At 44.3% G+C, this 20,650-nt stretch overlaps 1 protein-coding gene across 1 annotated transcript in view; it reads right to left on the bottom strand.

Annotated features, from left to right (window-relative positions):
• The window catches only part of VAX2 (ventral anterior homeobox 2), a 750,626-nt gene that overhangs the window by 11,041 nt on the left and 718,935 nt on the right, over window positions 1-20,650 (bottom strand). The gene's annotated exons all lie outside the window — the stretch shown is intronic.

The following is a 20,650-nucleotide window of genomic DNA, read 5'->3' on the forward strand; positions in this document are numbered from 1 at the left end:
AGTGTTCCAAAGTTTGGGTGCCAAAAATAAAGTGGAACAACCACCCCATTTTGATCTACGAATCCTAGAGACCTTCAGTAGATAAGCTAAAGATCTGAGAGGTCTCCCAGGCAGATATGGGGAGGCTAACGATCTTAGCAGTGAAGGATCCTTTTTATTGATTGCCCTGTGCATAATGCATAGGGTCTTGAACAGAACTCGACCATCCACCGGAAGCCAGTGAAGGTCTCTGAGAGCCCTGGTAAAAGACTGATGTTTGGGGATTTTCATCAGGAGTCATATGGCAGCAATTTGCATGGCCTGCAACTTTTTGACGACATAACAGGGTAAACCAAGATACAAGGTATTTCTGTAGTCAAGGCGTGGTAATACGAGGGCCTGCATGATCACTCTTTGGGTTATGAAAGTGTTGCAGGGATTCTGCTCATGAACAGAACTATGCTTGGGATCATAGACCATCGGCATGTAGGGACTGAGTCATCATAGCACCTCAGTATCTATGAACTCGAGTACGAATAGCTATACTGCCTCACTTGCCCTCCTAACCTTAGCAGAGAAACAAGTGAATTGGCACCCGAGAACCCAACACACTCGATCCTCTCAGGGATCACAGTAACAGGACACACCCTTTACATTTTTTTATCTTACTTTCCCACAATCAAATAAACAAGAGACATGAAGGAAGTTAAGAATATTTCTTCAAACTATTGTGTCCTAAAATGCTGTATTCGTGCCACAATTAGAAAACAAATGCATACTATAAATACTGTTAGCATGGTGAATAAGCCATATACCATAAAAAGCCATGTCATGTTATAAGACAGAATATCCTAAATCCACTCCCTTTTACTAAAGCTAGATGATTATATCTCAAAGATCTCTGGGATTAGAGGCAGACCCCGTACCTTACCATACACAGATGGACGTTCTACATCTCAGCTGACGTAGCAATCTCGACTCAGAACTCTCACTCAGTGTCCCCTTAAACTCCTGTGCTCAGTTATATGACAAGACATGCATGATCATAAACAGCAGTTGCATTCTTGTGTGATGTGTAGATGCTACTGCCTGACCAGAGAGAATAACAAGGGGCCTTGTTGTTTGAACTTGTCTATGGTGTTAAGACTAAATCCCGGGAAAAGATCAGAACACGAAAATATATGCAGTATATGTGTAAAAGTACAATGTGGCACAAAAGCAAGCGTGTTTATATAGTAGCATGTGCAAAAGAAAATGCGTCCTACAACGTGCTCAATTAGGCTAACATAGGGAAAACTATAATGGGCAATGCAGGAAATACATGACAAAAGGAAGGAGGTTAAGAACCTTCTTCAACAGTCTCAGGAAACTGGAACAACTGGCAGCATGTTTTTTGGTTTGATGGTCCGTCGTAAGATTGGAGTCTAGTCACATACCAAGGCTCTTTATGGAGCTTTTTGGGGTAGGCAAATTGTCTAGTAAAGGGATCTGGACACTGCTGCAGAGGTTGTTGCCTAGCAGCATAACTTTTGTTTTGTCTTTGGTTGAGTTTTAGTTTACAACCAGCCATCCAGCTGCCAACTTCCTGAAGGCACGGAGTCAAAGATCTGTGAATAGAGGTGGGGTCAGGGGAAAATGACAAAACCAACTGGGTGTCATCGGCGTAAGAGATGAACGACAATCCAAACGAGTGCACAATATTGGCAAGGGGAGTATATAAAGATTAAAAAGGGTGGGGCTCAGGGAGGAGCCCTGAGGAACCCCACCACTAAGTGAAAGACTGGCTGAGTAACAAGACTGACCCAGGACCTGAAAAGTTTGATTCTCGAAGAAGGAGGAGAGTCATTCTAGTGCTTTGACCTCAATACCGGCATTTGAGATTGTCTGGATAAAACTTTGATGGTCCACAGTATTGAAGTCAGCACTAAGGTCTAAAATGATGATGGATGCAGATCCTCCTTCATCTAGGAGATACCAAAGGTCCACGATCACCGCCAGCAACGCTGTTTAAGTGCTGTGTTGCTGTCGGAAACCCATTTGGGTGATATGGAGAACTTCCTTAGATTCAAGAAAAGTGGAAAGATTTTTGCTGACATTTTTCTAGGAGCGTGGAGGCTCCAGTATACTGACAAGCCTGGCTCTCCCTTCCATCAGTGTTTCCCACCTAGCTCACAGGAATGCAGCAATTCACAAATCTATCTGGGGGATTTCTCTACCTCCTCAAGTTTCTCTAGTTGGGTCTCCCAAAATGGAAAACAGAATCTTTTATGTATCGTACCATTCACAAGCACACAAACACCCAGCGCATATACACAACACACATGCACTGCACATTACTACATCTCACATGTACTGTACCATTCACAGGCACACGTACACCCCGGCACATGTATACAACACGCATGCACTCCACAACACTGCTTCATCCATGTACTGTACTATTCACAGACACACATACATCAAGCACTTGTCTGACACACACTTACTAGACAGCTTAAGACACTAAACCGATGTGGGCCAAAGGTGAGTAAAGCACACTGCAGCAGAACTTTAAATAAGTGAGCCTGTAGGCCTTACTCCAGTGACACAGATAAAAAAGGCTTGTTCACAGCTACTGATCACTACATGGTATGCTGCCACCAGCGTGCTGTTTAACTCCTGGGAAAAGCAGAAGACTTTCACCACTATGAGGGTGGTGCTTTGGGCACCCCTCCAGGTTCAGAAACACTGCAATCTGTGAGAAAAGGCCTTTGTCATGGAGCACACGCATAATCCGTGTTTGCCATGACAACAGCAATCAGCATCAGAGATCTAGACAACATTACATTTGGGGCACTCAGGACAGGGGTGCACATCCATCACCAAGCAAGGGGCTTTGCCGTCCCAACAGTTACACCTGATGTTATTATTACTCAATTTATGCTACTCAGGTGAGCTCAGAAGGCCGAGTCTGTCTTGTCATGATTCTGAAACTGTACCCTTCAGAAAACCTCTATCATGAGCGCCGAGTTTTACTGACCCATATCTTAGGGCGGGTGCACCTCTATTTTAGGTCTAAGCCTACCAGACAGAGCAGCTGTCTATTTATTTATTTATGTGTTTTATAGAGCGCGAACTTGACCCGTTAGGGTATCAGAGCGCTTTACAGGAGAGCTAAACGATATACAGACAGATTTAGAATCAACCAATTACAGCTCGAGTAGCAGTGTGGTGCGGAGTATAAGGGTAAAGAGGAGCATGTATTTACAGTTTACGTAACCAATTACACAAGTGAGATACCATATTTACAGAGTACGTTTTCAGTTGTTCTGACCAGGTCCCAAGTTTTTGATGTTTCGGGAGACCCGGTAGTCAGAAGGGAGGTCGGCCGCCATAGTTCGTGCCATAAAAGTAGTTAAGGCAATGTTAGACAAGAAATTTGCCCATAAGGAAGGTTTTTGCATCCTTTTTTAAACAAGTCAGTGAGGGGATTCGTCTGATGTCGGGTGGGAGAGAGTTCCATATTCTAGGAGCAGCCCCTGAGAAGGCTCGATTGTAAGTTTTTTTTTTCCCCGAAATCGTGCAGGTTGGAGCAGGAAATCTCTGGCGGATCTGGAGTTTCTGGTTCCTCCGGAGAACACGAGTTTCTGTGTCAGATATGCAGGGGAGTTAGAGTGTAAAGCTTTGTGCGTGATGCAAGCTAGTTTGAGCTGTATTCTTGCCTCCAGGGGAAGCCAGTTGAGAGCTTTCAGGTGTGGGGAAATAGGATCGTATTTCCTTGTGCCGGTAAGTAGTCTGGCAGCCGCATTGAGGCAGACTTTAAGAGGTGCCAGGGAGATCTTGGGTAAGCCCGAGAGGGTAGAGCAGCCGTATTCCAGTCTAGAGATGACGAGTGCTTGGACTGCCATTTTTAGGTCGGGAGCATCAAGGAAGGGTTTCAATTTCCTAAGGTAGCTCAGATGGTTTCTGGCTGTTTTAGCCATAGAGTTTATGTGGTCCTGCATGTTAAGGTTGGTGTCAAGTGTAATTTCCAGGGATTTAGCCAAGTTCACAATGGTCAGTGGGCAATTTAAGGCTGTAATAGCCTTAATCCATGATTGAATCTCTAACTTGGCATTGGGAGGGGAGATCAGGAGAAATTCTGTTTTCTTTGCATTGAGTTTGAGTTGATTGGATGCGAGCTATTTGACGGTGAGTTTCAGGGCTTCGTTCAGGGAGAGAATCTCTTCGAGAGAAGAGGTTTTGATGTAGATCTGGGTGTCATCAGCGTACATATGATAGGAGATATTAGCTGCGCGCAATACTTCGGTAAGCGGTTCTAGGTAGGGGTTGAACAGGGTGGGGGACAGGGTTGATCCTTGAGGGACTCCAACTGTGACCGGGGATGGTGATGAAAGGTTGCCATTGATCAGGAATCTCTGTGACCGGTTATGGAGGAAGGACCTAAACCAATCTAGAACAGTGCCATTTAGTTTGCTAAAGACATACTGGGGACATTTGGAAAGCTTCCCTGGGAATGTATTCCCCCCATTGCTTACCATTGGCTTTATGGTTTATAACTCACATTTGTTTGCTTTCTATTTGCTGGCTTACTTTGTTATAGGCTGTCCAGCTTGAGTTCATACCTCACGTAGAGCTTACCTTGTTTACTGTATCCTTTCACCAGTAGTTAATTTCTGTAAACAGACCTTTAAATCTTGTTCATATCTTGTCAAACTTTCTGTTCATTCAAAGACAGAGTTCTAATGTCAGGCTCTGTCTTCCGAAGAAGCTTGTTGTTTATCTTTCTTTCTCTGACTTTAAAATGAGAGGATTTTTGTGACAACCATGCTGGCTACTGGGGTTGTACTACAGTTAAGCTAGCTAGCACACAACAAGATTTAGATGTCTGTAAATGACCCGTGCATACATTTAGAATATATCAGAATGAGGAAAGTAGAAATGAAGGACGTTTTTGGGTAATTCTGAAGTGTTATGTCAACAGATATTTCAATATGATCAAAACAAATCAATACACTAGGTGTTGGCATTTTTTACATTACTGTCTGTGCACTGTATACTTTTATCAGTAAAACTGTATGTGTGTGTAAATGTAATGGTCATTTCAATTGAAGATTTGTTGCCTGTAATGGCAGTGCGCTACCACACCATGCATCCTCCACTTTATGTCACTCCACTCTACTTTGCATCAATCCACGCCACTGCACTCTACTATGCACCATTCCACACTACACCCCTCCACTGGCAACCACACAAATGATGCTACCAGCTGTTCATTTATTTCAAACAAATGAAATGAACAGATGCATGCCAGACTTTACGAGCCTGTTTCAAATGTGTTTTTTTCTGTTTCAGATGGGCAGCAGAATATTTTTGAGGGCCTATGAGAGTTCTGCCCTTCTGATGGATAGATGAGATTAGGATTTAATGACACTTTCCTGTAATATACCGTTACACCCACGCTACCTGAGGCGGCAAGTGATGATGATGGTGAGCTTATCACACAGTCAGGAGGTTTGTCTATAAACTCCATGTTATTAGTTACTTCCATGCTTAGTGCTTGGCTGGGCGTCCTCACTGCCTAGACCATGCAGTGTTTCCATGGTTGTGAGCAACTAGAGAGGAGCTCTCAATTTACGTGGAGCAACGGTGGGAGGGCGGGCCCACAACGTGCCCATAGTTTTTAAATTTGACACAGACAGTTTCCCTGCTTTATGTTAAAAAACAACCATCACAGAACGGTTAATTCAGTGTGGTCCCCCATTTTTCCCATTTTGTTGAGCCGTCCAGTTGCGGGGATCCCCCCTCTACCCTCCCACCCCCCTTGTGCCAGGCAGCTTGACCAATCAGAAAGCCACAAGCTGCAATTGCCCCGAAAATCAGCCTTTTACAGACAGTCAAACCTCTGAATGAGGGTCCCTATTACAGACCCCCCACCACAGCCGGCCTTCCTCAATCTCCCCTCTCCGCTCCCTTCCCGTTCAGAAGCAGCAGCCCTCCGGTTGCCTCTGTCGAAGGTCACCCCTGAGGGTTGTTCAGCACGTGGACTCTTCTTTCCCAATGCAGTCCAGGAACTTAGCCCTGGGCTCCCACCTTCAAATTACCATTGCGCCAGGTCATGGACTGCCCTCCTTTCCACCCGGCAAGACACAGGAGCAGTCAAATCCGTGTTCATCGCCAACACCACTGTCCTCACCTTCAGCACCACTTCCTGGGCTACTCCATTGCCAAGCCCACTTCACCAGGCGCTGATGCTGCAGTCTCTGGTCCAACCTCTCCCCCCGTGTGGCAGGTCTCATTCGACGCAGGCGGTGCCAGTTTCATGTGTTCACCAGGCCAAGACTCACTAGATCTCCACTGGGCCAATATAGTCGGAGCTAAACCAGCCTGCTGAGTCTTCAGTATTTTCACACCAAGTTCTCGTACTTTGTGAGGCTTTTTAAATGGATATTTGCTGCAGATGGAAAGGGTATACTGGTGCTGGCACAGGAGCTCTGGGTGGCAGCGGCCATCTTCCTTGGTGCTGGGTTAAACTTGCTTTCCAAGCCACAAACTTATACCATCACCCAGCATAAACAGATTTTGGACATGGACACTTAGAGGCTACAATGACATCCACAACTTCGGGAAGGAGCTCAAAAGCAGTCAACTGTCACCACTCAATCTACATGCGCAGAGGTGTAGGATGGGTAGGCCAGAGTGCAGGACCCTACCTTGCAGCGGCAACAGAAGATCCTCCCAAAGCAGCAGCCAGATTGGAGGACAGATGCTTATGTCCCAAGTTCTAGACAGCACAATCTCAAGGCCCAATCTCGATCCACTAGGATGACATGGAGCCAGTTGTCCCTGACACTCTTTGGAACTTGAGGCAGGAAAGGTAGAGACAGGAAGGAATATAGGAGTCCCAAGCTCCACTCTAGGTAGAATGCATTTTCAAGAGAGAGCTGTATTGAGAACTCCAAAAGGCAAACATGGTGACATTGCGCTTTCTCAGCGCTGGCAAAGAGATCGCGCCAGGGTACTCGCCCTTGCTGGAAGATGACCCATGCTACCTCTGGGTATAACTGTCATTCATAATCCACTAGGCGTCGCCGTCTGAGTTTGTCTGCCCATGCGTTCAAAGATGCCGCAAGGTGGTTCACAATGAGGAAATTACCCTGATAGTTCAACCAGTTCCAGATGTCCAGAGCCTCCTGGTACAACACCCAACCCTGCCCTGCTTGTTTCTGTACGATATGGTAGTGTCCATGAGAACCTGAACCAGCCTCCCTTTGATGATTGGCAGGAAGGCCCAAAACACCAAGTGAATAGCTGCAACTCCAGCAGGTTGATGTGGATCCGGATCTACACCAAAGTCCAGAGTTCTCTGATCTCCACTTCTCCTAGGTGACTTCCCCAACCCAGCAGTGATGCATCTGTCACCACCATGAGCTCTGCCTGGTGTAGGAAGAGAGGTCTGCTGCCCTGTCAATTCCAGTCGAGTTGTACCCACTAAAGGTCTCTTCCGAAACCTGAATGAAATCCAACAATTTCCCTAGGCGTGAGTCCACTGAGATTTCAGGTCCCACTACAAAGCTCGCATGTGCCATCTGAAGTAGTCCTACAGCAGCATGCAAGAAGCCAAAAAGTCTCAGAGCCACTTTCACTGAAACCCAGGAATGGGGCTGAAACATCAGGATCAAAACCCAAAATTCCTAGAATCGTTGGCCCGCAGGAAAGGCTTGAAACTGCACCATATACAGAATAGCTCCGATGAACAGAGCTCTGTTCACCTGACTGAATGCTACTTACTGCTCATTTTTATGCTTGATTCTAGAAACATTTATGTTTTAATTAATTACCTGTGTACAGTGGGGAACTTCTGCGATTTTTCACATTCTGTTTTGAATTTGAAGGGCTTACAGGGAGGAGGGAGCAGCTAAAAACTTTGTGATTTCCTGTGCTGGTTACTCGGCCATTTTTCCTTCTCTGGGACATTAAGAGGTGCCAATTTAACTCAGGGTGTGTTCTAGTCCCTGGACATATGCATATAAAGAGAGGCACAGCACGTACGCCATGAGGTCTCTCCGTTCACCTGACTGAACGCTACTTACTGCTCATTTTTATGCTTGATTCTTGAAACGTTTATGTTTCAAATAATTACCTGTGTACGTTGGGGATCTTTTGCGATTTGGTACATTCTGTTTTGAATCTGAAGGGCTTGCAGGGAGGAGGGAGCAGCTAAAAACTCTGTGGTTTCTCGTGTTGGTTTCTCAGCAATTTTTCCTTCACTGGGACTTCTAGAGGTGCCATTTGAACTTAGTGCGAGCTGTAGTCCCTCAGCATATGCATATAAAGAGAGGTGCTGCGCTGACGTGCCTAAGGCAAGCCCATCTGTGCCCGTCAGTGTCCCGGAAACGACCAGCGCCAGCCACTATGCCAGATTTACACCAAATAGCAAGACCAGACTAGTACATGATGGTGCCACTTTACGCAATTTGGCTCCTGAGGTCAAATTTAGGGGAGAGGATGTAGCCTTGCGGCTAGAGCGGTCGACCTCAAAGTTGGGGAACCCAGTTCGACTCTCGGCAACGACGCTCAACATCCTGTGATTCTGGGTAAATCACTTAATCTCCCTGTGACTAACAAAAATGAATGTGTCCTTCTGTAACGAAACGATACCAGATTTCTCGGGTCTAGTTTGCGCAATATAAACTCTAAAAAAAGAAAAAAACGAGCCACTCCACTCTCTTCCCAGTGTGTGGAACGATGATCTTCGCTGCCCACACTGCCAATGGACCCCTACTGTCTTAGGTGAGAACAGCACCATTCATACCCTTTATCACAAATTTAGACCTAACACACGGGAGTTTTTGGCAGTTCTGTTGAATGTCCGCTCACTGCAGAAACGTGATATGCAAGTCTTTGAATTACTTCAGGATGATAAACCAGACCTGTTATTTTTAACTGAGACATGGCTCTCTGAGTCTTCAAACCCCATCCTAGCAACTGCTATCCCTCATGGGTTTAAAATCCTTAGGATGGACCATCTGTTAGGCAAAGGAGGAGGGGGTAGCCATTATCTATTAAAAACTTATTTAGTGGGGAGCTAGATGGAGCAGAATGTCTGAGTTTCTGCTGCTCCTCATCGCCTCAACAATCTGTGGCTGGAGTCCTAATCCACAGACCTCCCGGCTCTGCCTGTTCTTTTCTGGGATCTTTAAACAATATTCTGGCACCTTGGTCCCTTAAATATATGCATTTGTTTTGTTCTTGGTGACCTGAACCTTCATATGGACAACAGATGTTGTTTCTGTCACAGATACTCTGTCCACCCTTGGCTTGGCCCCACATGTCTTCATGCCTACCTATCGGGAGGTCCACGTATTAGACCAGATTTACCCTAATATAACACTTAAAGTAGATGACCCTCTACCATTAATCTGGTCAGACCATTATCTAATAACTTTTAATATATAAAAAACAGACTCTCCTTGCAGATACTAAAATGATGTCCAGAGTTTTCCATAGAATTCTTCCTGCTGACTTGTGTGCTGCCCTTGAAACATCTTTCCCCACACTTTTGGGTGCTCCTGAGGCTGACGCCATTCAGGCTGTCTATGCCCCTCCTGTGACATTACGGTGATCCTCTGGTCACAGAGCCACTATCCCAAAAATCCACCGAGTCAGAATTGGGGGAAGATCTTTCTCTTATCTTGGTGCTAAGGACTGAAATTAACTTCCGATGGCACTTCATGTCACCTCGGAATTCTCAATTTTCAGGAAGAAATTAAAAACCTGGCTATTTAGCAAATGAAGTAATCCGTCCAGTCTTGGTGTGTAGACAACTTTTTAGCACCTAGACACTCATCAGAGTACTCGTGCGCTCTATAAATGCTATTTCATTCATTCATTCAACAGGAGTCTCTGAGAAGGAGTCAGGTATGGCTTCAGCATGTTGATCAAGAACCCCAAAGATGTTAAGAGGTCCACCATTGTCTGGAGGTGGTTCACGACTGACTGCGGTGAACCAGTCTTCAACAGCCAGTCATCATGGTAGGGGAAGACTGGTCTACATAACCTCCAAAGGTGTGCAGTGAGCACTGCCATCACTTTCATGAACACCCAAGAAGCACAGGTCAGGCTAAAGGGAAGCATGGAAAACTGAAAATGTTCTTGACCTATGTTCATTGGTAGGTAACAACTGTGGGACTGAAGGACGTTGATATGAAAACAGATATCCTGCAGTCTAGTCGCCAGGATCCAGGACAGATAAAGATGTGGGAATCTCTCTTCAACAGAGGAGTTAATTGATTAAAAAGTATAGAGAAAATGTTAACAAGTATTTGACTTAAAAATAAACATTTCAAATATTTTTATGTTTAAATATGAATATAAATAGATGTTATATATTTACTTTAAATGTAGAACACAATAAAAAAACTGCTACAGCACTGTTAAATTAATTTTGACCTAAAACTTTAATTAATGGAAATATATTCAATTAAAATGAAATTAAAATAATTTTTGTAGTGTTTCAATTAATAAAATTCCTCCCCAAAACAAAAATTTCCTATTGTGCTTTGATAATCATTAAAAGTGATGTATGTAATTAATTAACATTAATGTAATTATTTTCAATAAAACATATTGTTGCATTACTTTTTTAATTTAAAATAGTACATATTTAATATAAAATATTTGTAACCTATTTTAAAATATGTTAATATTTTTTTTTTTATATTTTAACTATTTTAAATAATGTATCCTAATTTGACATTACTTTCTACGGTGTTTTAACTCCCTGCCGATATTATTTTCCATGAGAGCGTGTTGCAGTCCCAGTGATTGGCCATGTGTAGTGCTGGACACACTGCTGTTTTTTTAGTAACTTACACTCGGAGTTAGTGAATACCAAAAAGTAGTAAACGTACTCACAATTGTAAACATATTCAAACGTGTAAGTTGCCTTTGTGTATTAGGCCCCTATTATCTACTTACATCGGCTTACTGTCTGCCAATTGCTTACTATTGTCTGGCTATATTTCCACTCTAATTTGCTTGCTTTTTATCTGTCCGATTGTTCCTCCCCTAGTATAGCTGCATTACTTGTGTCCTTCCACTGCTCACATTGAAGCATTACTTTTTTGTTTTTGATTAAACACTCCACAAGAGTGCATCTTTCCAGCTGTCTCCCTAATGTACTGTTCATCCCCTTCCACTACGCTCAGTGTTGCTCTCTCTTGCCTGTGTGTTCTCCGCCAATCCTCTCCGTGTTGTGCTCATACTCATGTGCTTTTCACCCTATTATTGCTTTCTTGTCGGTGTATTCCCCCAACTGCTCCAGGTTCCTTTCTCTAGCTGGTGTGCTTCTCTTTCCCGACATGCCCCACGTTCCTCCTGCTCGCCATGCTGCCATATGCCTTTGTATTGCTTGCCCTCCCGCCCTCTCAATTTTGCTTCTGTCCTCCAACCCCTGTATTGCTCCTCTTTCCCCACCCATGCCCTCTCGGTTGTTTCCCCTACCTATGTCCTCCGTGTAGCTGCCCCCACCTGCAGCGCCACCGCCCCAAAAAAAGCATGTGCATTTTGTTGCAGTGCCTGCATGTGTGCTACGTGCCGACAAAATGAGGCAGCCAGATGCGCCATAAAGCCTTTTTAGGGCTCGCCCCTAGCGATGCAGTGCGCAGCATTGCTCGCGCAGGCGAGAGCCCTTTTGTGGAGGGTTCCCAAATGGACCCTTTCTTTGCTGTTACGGGATTGGCTTGTGAATGCTTGTTTTTTAGAAACACAGCACGCAATAGGCCATGGCCTATTGGTGTCTGTTACCCGCACGCCGACATCTGTTTTCAATTATCGTGCCCAGCCACGGGCGCGATAATAGAAAACAGATCGCACGCTGTGGCGCGCGCGCGCACCACTCGTTTCCTAATGTTACCGCAGTCTAGTCTGTCTCTTGTTTGAAGATATATCTGGCGATACTGTGCTACGCTTGTGTTTCTAATTCCATGCATTTGTACCTTTGACCCAGACCTATTGGTTTAGCCATTGCTTGTTTATAAAGTCTTCATTTTTCTTTTAAAATACATTTGCAATAAGAAGATGTGAGTGCTACAGAGTAGCAGATAGTGCCCCAGGCACCTGCGCATTTATGCTCTTCTGTAAAGTTATTCCATTCCTACCGGTTTTAAGTCTGCTGAAATCACGGTGTTCATAATACAACACAGCGCAGACAGTTCCAGGAATCACAGAGCTGAACAAATCAGTGTTCTGAGGAAAAAGAAACGCTGCAGATAGCAGCATCCCAAAGGAGCGAGATGCTGCACAGAAAGGTGAAGCAATCAACATGCTTTTTATGTTCAGATCCAGTGTTTATCTTTTCAGGATGCTGAGCTGTGGCATTAAAAAACGCATTATACACTCCGAGCACGGACAGCAAAATAGGAGTCATATCGATAAAGGAGTTACACTTGTATTGGGCTGGAATGAGAGGGGGGGAGCGGGTGCAGATTCCGCGGCTGCTGCGTGTAATGGACAGCCTGTCTTCGAGCAACTCAGCTGTGAAACGACGCATGCCTCCAGTTTAGTGCCCTGCTCAGATGGCAACTCATATTCTGGAGCAGTGTGCGCATGCTACTGTATTTCCGTCTCTGGGGGCGGTATGAGCGATTCGACGCCATGATACAGTGTGCTAAACGATCCTTTGAGAAAGGTCATACGGGTCATTAGAGCCTATCCTCTAAGCGCATTTCCTTTTCACAGGCTGCAGATGGGAATGCAGAAAAACCACACACACAATTCTTCTGACAATACACTGGAGCCCAGATGCCCTAAAAGATTACACACACAGGGGATTAACACTGTGCCCCTAGCTTTGTGCAAAATAACTTGTTTCCTGACGCAGATGTTCAAAGGAGATGGTACTGCTGAGGTAGCAGGTGGGGAACACGACTTATTCCAGGTCAGACGGAATCAATGTTAGATTCTAAAGATACATTAAGATGCAGGATGGGAGATATCATGGCATTTACACTGGTTCTGGTCAATTTGTCACCAATATTCTCAACAACGACCAAAGAAGGACACCATTTGCACTGATTGGCTTGTACTAAAACATTGACAAAGTCAATAGGTCACCACTTTAGGACCTATTTGCGTTGCCAATGAGTTTTGCCAATGCTGTAAAGCTAAAGCAGCAAAAACAAGCATTTACAATGCAATAGGTCTCGCATTGACGCGAGTTTGAGCTATTGACAGTGCAAATAACAATGCCTTTTATTTTTGTTTTCTTTTAAAAAACATAAATAAAAGGCATTTTAATTTACAATGCTAATAGCTTAAACTCGCGTAACTGCGAGACCTATTGCATTGCAAATGCTGTTTATTTTGTGTACTCTTTAGCCATGCTGTAGATTATGAGGGATTTTGTACAGCATCACTAAAACTAACTGGCAAAGCCAATAGGTCCCAAAGGCGAACCCTAATGGCTTCACCAAGGCTGGTCATCGTGCTTGCCAGACCATTGGTCTAATCTGTCAGACAGCACACCCGAATATTGTTTTTCCAAAATCACATTCATGGTATACATACCCACAGACGTCCAAGATCAACAGGTTTCATACATTGGTCTGTTAAAATGTATTTCACATTCTGCTTCTGTCTACCGCAGCATAGAGCAAAGGTATACATATCCACAGATGTCCTAGATAAACAGGCTTCATACATTAGCATGTTACTCTGCATTTCCAGTTGGAATCGGCCAAAAAGCCTGCCAGAGAAAACATCATTATGGTGTGGTAATAGTTTCCTTAAGCTGTTTTTTGGGGCCATTTCACCATTGAACTGATAATAACGTTGAAAGTGTACTAACGGTATCAGGATTCCTCTGCTCTGCTAAGAGTAGCATTACACTAGCCCCCTGCTACTAGTTATTCAGTGACTCTTACAAGTTTATTATAACACGTCCTTTTTCTGGAGATCTTTCTGCACTCAAATGCTACGGTTGTTTGACTGAATAACGCAGGGAAATACTTTGTATGCCTTTATCACGCATTTTTTACCCCGCATATGCTTTACAACGTATGCCTCCACCACATATTTTTTACTATATATGTTTATATATAAACAATGTATTTGAGGGGGAAGACCCCTCCCCCCCCCCCCCACAGTCAAACTTACCTGACATGCGTGGTAAAGGCATACATTGTAAAGGCATATGAGTTCTAAAATCATGCATTTTAAAAAATGTGTGGTAAAGGTACAACGTGGTAAAAACCTCGTTGTAAAGGCTGTTTCCCAAATTCTACATCTCACACAAGACTCAGCTCATGACCAAAGACGTTGAACTTGCCTTGACAAATGGATGTATTCCATTCCTCCTTACTTTCTGATACAGAACATAGTGGTTGCATTGGTGGTACATACTAATTCTCTCCTGTTTTGTATTTTATGCAACACAGCAGTGAGTGCTCATCTAACTGCTCTTCGTGCAAGTAGATTCACGTGCAATGTTCACTCCTCTGGAGACCATAGGCACTTACCTGTAAATCCTTCATGTGAGCTGTCCATCCTGTCAATGATGCATCCATGGAGAGAAATATTTGTGGGTGGAGGAGGCCTCGTTGCTTGTCCCTCACGAATATTTTTTAGGGATCTCCACCTTTGGAGAATGGATTTCATTTGTCTGGTGATTACTTTCTTGTAGTCCCAGCCTCCTTATGCCTGAATCCATTGTTTGGTTAACTGTTCTTGAATTGTTTGCATTCTTAATCAACAGTGCAATAACAGGTGGATGCAATAAGACAAATCCCAGTAACTGCTTCAGCATTCTCACTGCAACAACTCGTTGAGCTTGAATGAGCGAGTCCAAAGTCATTACATTGTGTCCCTTCTTTATCAATGAGTACACTCTTTGTTCGTTTGAAAGTATCTTCATTATCCAGAAAGAGCATGTCTGAAGTCGGGTTTAAAATGAACTTTTTTATACCATTCTCTCAAAAGCTTTCTTGGCCTTAGGGTAGGAGGATGTTTTTATCATCCAGGCGTCCAGCCCTAGGTAAATGGTCAATCCTTCTCTTCAAAGCACTGCTGTCCAAATGACAAAACTATGAATTGATAAGTGTCCTTTTAACATGAAGCAATGACATTCTCGATACTTGGGCAGTATGGGGATACCTAAATATGCATCAACTAGGTCTAGAGAAGCCCAAAAATTGTTTCTTTACATAAATGGGAGACAATTCTGCAGTCAACATTAGAAAACCTAGTTTGATTAAATATTTGTTGAGGTTACTTATATCTGACACGGATCTTCATTCTTCTCCAAGGTGAGGAATAATCAGGGGTAGAAACCTCGATTCCATTAATCCTTCGAATCCTCCTCAATAGCTTTCTTTTAAAAAAGTTTCTGGATTGTCTTTATAAGCTCAACAAAGACTTGTGCTTCGTTTTGTTTGGTGCATTTGTAAATGGTTGTTCTGCGAATTGTAGGGCTTGCCCCTATAGCACATTACGAGCACCACGTGTCCAATGGTATATTCTATCATTCCGCCTTCCGGACTCGGTGGTGAGGGTAGGTCAATGCGCACGGCATGAGCGAGGAGAAACTCCTACTTATTGAGGAACTGTTGCTCATGTTCAATCCACCGAGTACTGTTGTGGTCTGGACCTCTACTGAATAGGGTAGTACCAGACAATAACAGGTATTTTAGTCAGGAGACACTGACTCGCCATATACCTTTTTAACCAAGAGCATTAAAATTATTACATTCTCTTTTTGTGTAGATAGTTGTTTTTCTAGGTCCTGAAGAAGCGCGAGTGTAATAACTCTATGCGAGAAACATGTTGACCATTAATTACTAATACAGGCCACTCCTACATGAGACATTATACTCTGTTGAGTGCTATAGACACACGTTTTTAATCAGGGAAGGAGGCCCTCAGAATAAAATTAATACCTAGCTGGCACTTTCAACCCTGTTTTATATCACTTATTCACATCTACACACTTGAGGCCCCCACACCCGCACTTCACCATACGGCAGTTGGATTGAAGATCTCCGACAAAGTGCCATTTTTTAAGGGAGCCCGTCAGGCATTGCACCGCCGGCCCGACGAGGAGCAGCCCATATGATGAAGCATGACACCTGAAAGGGTGTGTGAGGGCATTATTATCCAACAAATGGATTACCAACTTTAGACACACTATGTACTTAGTTGGATCCAGCCTTCCTTTTTGACTCTTCCTTTTTGACTCTTCCTTTTCTTGAATTGAGGAACAGCAGGATTAACCCTTGTTTGGTACTCTATATTGCTGGGGCAGCTTTTCTTGATGGACCTCCCACTCCCCTGTGAGTGGAAAAGCCCCTTCTGTCCCTCTCTTTGTAGTTCACATTCTATCATTTGCCTAAAACCTTTTGGATCTGACCTCATACTAGCAGCAAAACTGAGTGAGCTGGAAGTGGAGTGGGTGTGCTGGAAGGTTTGTTTACCTTCGCCCTGCTGTCTAGAATGCTTATTACCTTCATGTCTTTAGGAAGGTGTTCCTTGGCCGCTTTGCTGTCCTTAAGGTCAGTCAATGATGGTACCGCTTTGCTGTCCTTAAGGTCAGTCAATGATGGTATCCATATTCTGGTGAAGATTGCTTGAACTGCAAAAAATTGCCTGCCTGATACTAGTACCTCCTGTTTTGACAGAAATGCATGAAAGACGAGTAGTGTTCTTCTCTTTGCAGACCCCAAAGAACTGACTGTACCTGCATTGAACGTCCGGTTTTAAAGGAAGTACTCATCAGCCCATTCAAAATATTTATAATAGTTTTGAAGATTGACACTTAGCCAAGAGAAGTTGCATAAATCCATAGGTCGTCCTCTTTTATTGATGCTTCTTAAATCCCGGTCCCGAGCGAAGTTTTGTCCTCTCTGATCGCGCTTTGGGGACCAGGAAGAGTACTTTTGCTCCTGCTAAATAGCACCAATCGAACCGGACATGGGGCGGATATACCCTTCGTTTAACGTATACTTGGAATACAGGAACCTTATACATACCGAATCCACACATGGGTGGAATGTCATTTATCTTTTTGACTTCCCTTTTTTATATCTTCAGACGCACTACCGTGGAAATTACACCATTCTTAGTACTGAGTCAATTTATATATATCTCTCCCAGCGGGATCAGATGACATACAACTGTCTTACCATATTTATGCCCTGAAGAAGTCTATTGCTTTTTGGATGAAACACGTTGGCTGGCTTTTACAGTGCGTTTAAGATGCATCAATAAAAGAGGACTGTGAGAAGTTGGCCTGATGTATGATGTCACTAGTTCTAGTGTACACCTTATATCAGTCCAAACAACCCTTATGGTGATTGGTTGTAAAGTCAACCTTATAGACCAGCTATCCTAGTGGTAGCATGGACAAGAGCAGTCTTAGGCTAAACTCTGAATGGCATGTGAAGCCAGCTGTGATACCATATATAATCCCTTGAATACCAAATGAAAGGACACCACAACAGATATATATATAAAATAAAGTGTATTTATTCTAGTCAAACCCTCAGCACTCTTTATGAGATTCAAGGTAAGTACAACACAGTCTTATTTAAGCATACATTAAGTCACACAGGTAAGTAATACAGTTAGGCCCTAGGGGCCACGCAAACCATATACTAAAGAAGTGGTTTAAGGACCACTGTCACGGAAATAGAATAGGCCTAGGCCTAGGAAATCGCTGGGGCTACACTACACTACCAACAGTTAGGAAGTGGGAGGCCCACGGGATTCAGGTGCAGAGTGGAAACACTCACGCGTAATGCGTAAAAGTCAATAGAATCACTAGCAGTTAGAAATAAGCAGTTTTAGGACACTTCTGGTATAGCTAGAAAGTCGAGACTCGGAAACTAGACCCTAGGATAGTCAATACCCTTGTGAGCACCGAAGTACCCAAGTTACCTAGCCCACGGGCTGCGGGTGCATAGGTGTGAACTTGCGTCGGGTTTCGTCGTGGACTTCGATGGATGCCTGAAGGAAAGTTGCTGAAGAGTGTCCGGTGGATCCCAAGGCTGGGATCAAGAAGAGAGGATATCTGCAAGCAGAAGGGACAGAGTCTGGGTCACTAGCCAGTGACCACGTGGAACCAGGAAGGAACCAGGCGATGTCGTGAAGATTGCAGGTGAAGAGGTGAAGCTTGTCGCAGCAGCCACGGGTACCAGGAGACGTCGAGGACGACCAGGACCAGGAGGCGAGCTGTCCCACGAAGGCTCTTGCTGTCGGCGGTGTCGAAGTCGAACTAGGACTCACCAAGCCTTGGCAAGCGGAACCCACGAAGAATGGAGGACTTGCTTCTGGTGCAGACCAGGAAGGTCTGGGGTGCTTCTCTTTTGCAGAGGAGCGGGAGCCAGTCTGGAGGAGCCAAACCAGCAGTGAAGATTCAAAGGTGTGTCGTCGCAAAGGCCGCTAGCCAACGGGCAAGCAACCGGACAGACGCGGCAAGCAGGAAAATGCAGGGCCCAACTAGCTACTAATATACTGGGCTAGTGGGCTGGGCTACCTGCAAGGTCCCTCCTATGGGTGGGACCAGGAAGGGGAGTGGCTACACCCCCTTTCCTTTGTCCAGTTTCGCGCCAGAGCTGGGGCTGGAGTGCCCCAGTACCGGTTTGAACTGGACTATGCATGGAGCACCGTGTGTGCCCCAGGCATGTCTCGTTCCTTTCAGCCCTCCCTGCCCCAATACACTAAAGTCTGTCTGGGGAGGTGCTAGCACCTCCCCAAGCAGGAAACCTATTGTCCAGGCCTCCCTGGCTGGGAGGACTCCCAGCAGCAGGAGGTCAGACTCGTGTCTGTGGCAGCAGCATCCATTTTGTGATGCTGAGGCTTTGGTGAGAGTTAAACAGCAAAGTAGGATTTTAACATGTCTCTCCCTCTAGAAGAGAGGAATAATATCCTCATCACCAGAAATGGTATGGGGGTATTATTCCAAAGTGTTAGACACCTTACACGACATGTCTTGATAAAGCCAAACCATAGTTACCATAACCGTTTAAGACTATAAGGTACTTTAAGAGTATATGGTAGGCTATATCATAGAACAGCTATAAGGACATGGTTCCGAAAGCTGCAGACAGGCTCAGCTCATGCTAGAGCACCATCTCACATGTTAGCAAGCACTCTGTCTCCAGGATTGTTAAGGCCTGCCATAGGAGTGACTGATAGGTACACATGTGTCTATATATAAGGGTAGATATAGGTATACTATATCTAAGCAAGGGGTGATTACACGACCTTGCCCCAGCTGAGTGATCAGCCAGTTGTGTCTGATTGGAAGGCCAGACCAGGGGTGGCATAATACATGCTGCAGCCCCTGGGAGGCCTAGGGTACACCTATGCCCTGGGTACCTAGGGTACACTGTACAGGGTCCAATAAGGTGATCCTTACCAATTGGGTATGTACCTGGTGTACATGGAGTCCATTTTAAAGAGAGAGCAGACTGCCTGAGACCCTGAATGGCAGGATCTCAGGCCAACTAAGTCGAAAAACCAGCTAGACACTAGGCAAAAAGTTGGGGGTAACCATAGTCAGATATCCACCTTCCTACAAGGACTACTTACGGATTTATGCAATTTCTTTTGGCTAATTGTCAATCTTCAAAACCATTAAAAATATTTTGAATGTGGTGCACCTCTGGTTGTAATGTTTGAAATTGTTTCCCTAGGAAAGGGTACCACCCTTTGGGCAGAGGGTTTATACAGGGTAGTGCACACTGTATGACATATCTTCTAAGATACATTTTTAGGGATTTAACGGTGGGGGTGCAGCAATTTGTTGTGGTCCACTGCCCACTTTCTTTTGCTTTCCGAAGTACTCATTAGCCATTCATATTGTCTAAAGGCAGGTGCATTTCTAATCGGTCTGAAGTTCAATCGTCCAGGCCATTGTTCAATCAGTGAAGACGATCCCTTCTCTCTCCTCCCCCCCTAAGTTTTGATAAGGCCATGTTCTTTTCTTCAGCAGGCAATTTTTACAGAATCGGTGCAATGTCATACCAACGTTGTCTGTCATACCTAGCTATTATAGCTTAAGCATTAGCAGGTTTGACAGCTGAAGAGGATAGGCAATTCACTCATTATATCCCAATTCATTCCTATAATATCTCAGCGTCGGCCTTCTCTGCCTGGAGTGTGTAGATGGGTTTTATGCCATTCCTATGTCCTAGCCCTCTCATTTTTCAAATCTGTGGATACATTCCCACCTAACGGCGGTACGGGAATCAGGTTGTAATCAATGTTAAAACGAATTCCTGTGTGGCTGGCTACACACATGCTTATGGATGGAGTATGCACCCACCCCACATTCCCATTTGCCATTTCCCTTTTAGCACTGATTTGTGGCCTATGTTCTAAATCTGCTGTTGATGCATCCCTTCTGAATTCTTGAAGTGTTACAGTAGTGCTCCATACTTCGGGCAACTTCACACAATGCTTCATATTTCATTTTATATGTATAAATCATCACACATGCTGTAGCTGGGAGCAGACAGATTGCAAATGGGAAAAAACAAGAAGTCCAAGAAACGTTGCACTAGGCATAGAAAAAGAATACCCATGAATGCATATGTATTAAGTTACAATGTGCTGGCATTCTACGTTTCTTAGGTTGCCAGTAAACAGGATGATGTGATAAAACATTAGTAAAATACAGATGCTAGGGACAGTC

This window comes from Triturus cristatus, chromosome 2_2 (genome assembly GCF_964204655.1).
Source record: "Triturus cristatus chromosome 2_2, aTriCri1.1, whole genome shotgun sequence".
Classification (NCBI taxonomy): Eukaryota; Metazoa; Chordata; class Amphibia; order Caudata; family Salamandridae; genus Triturus; species Triturus cristatus.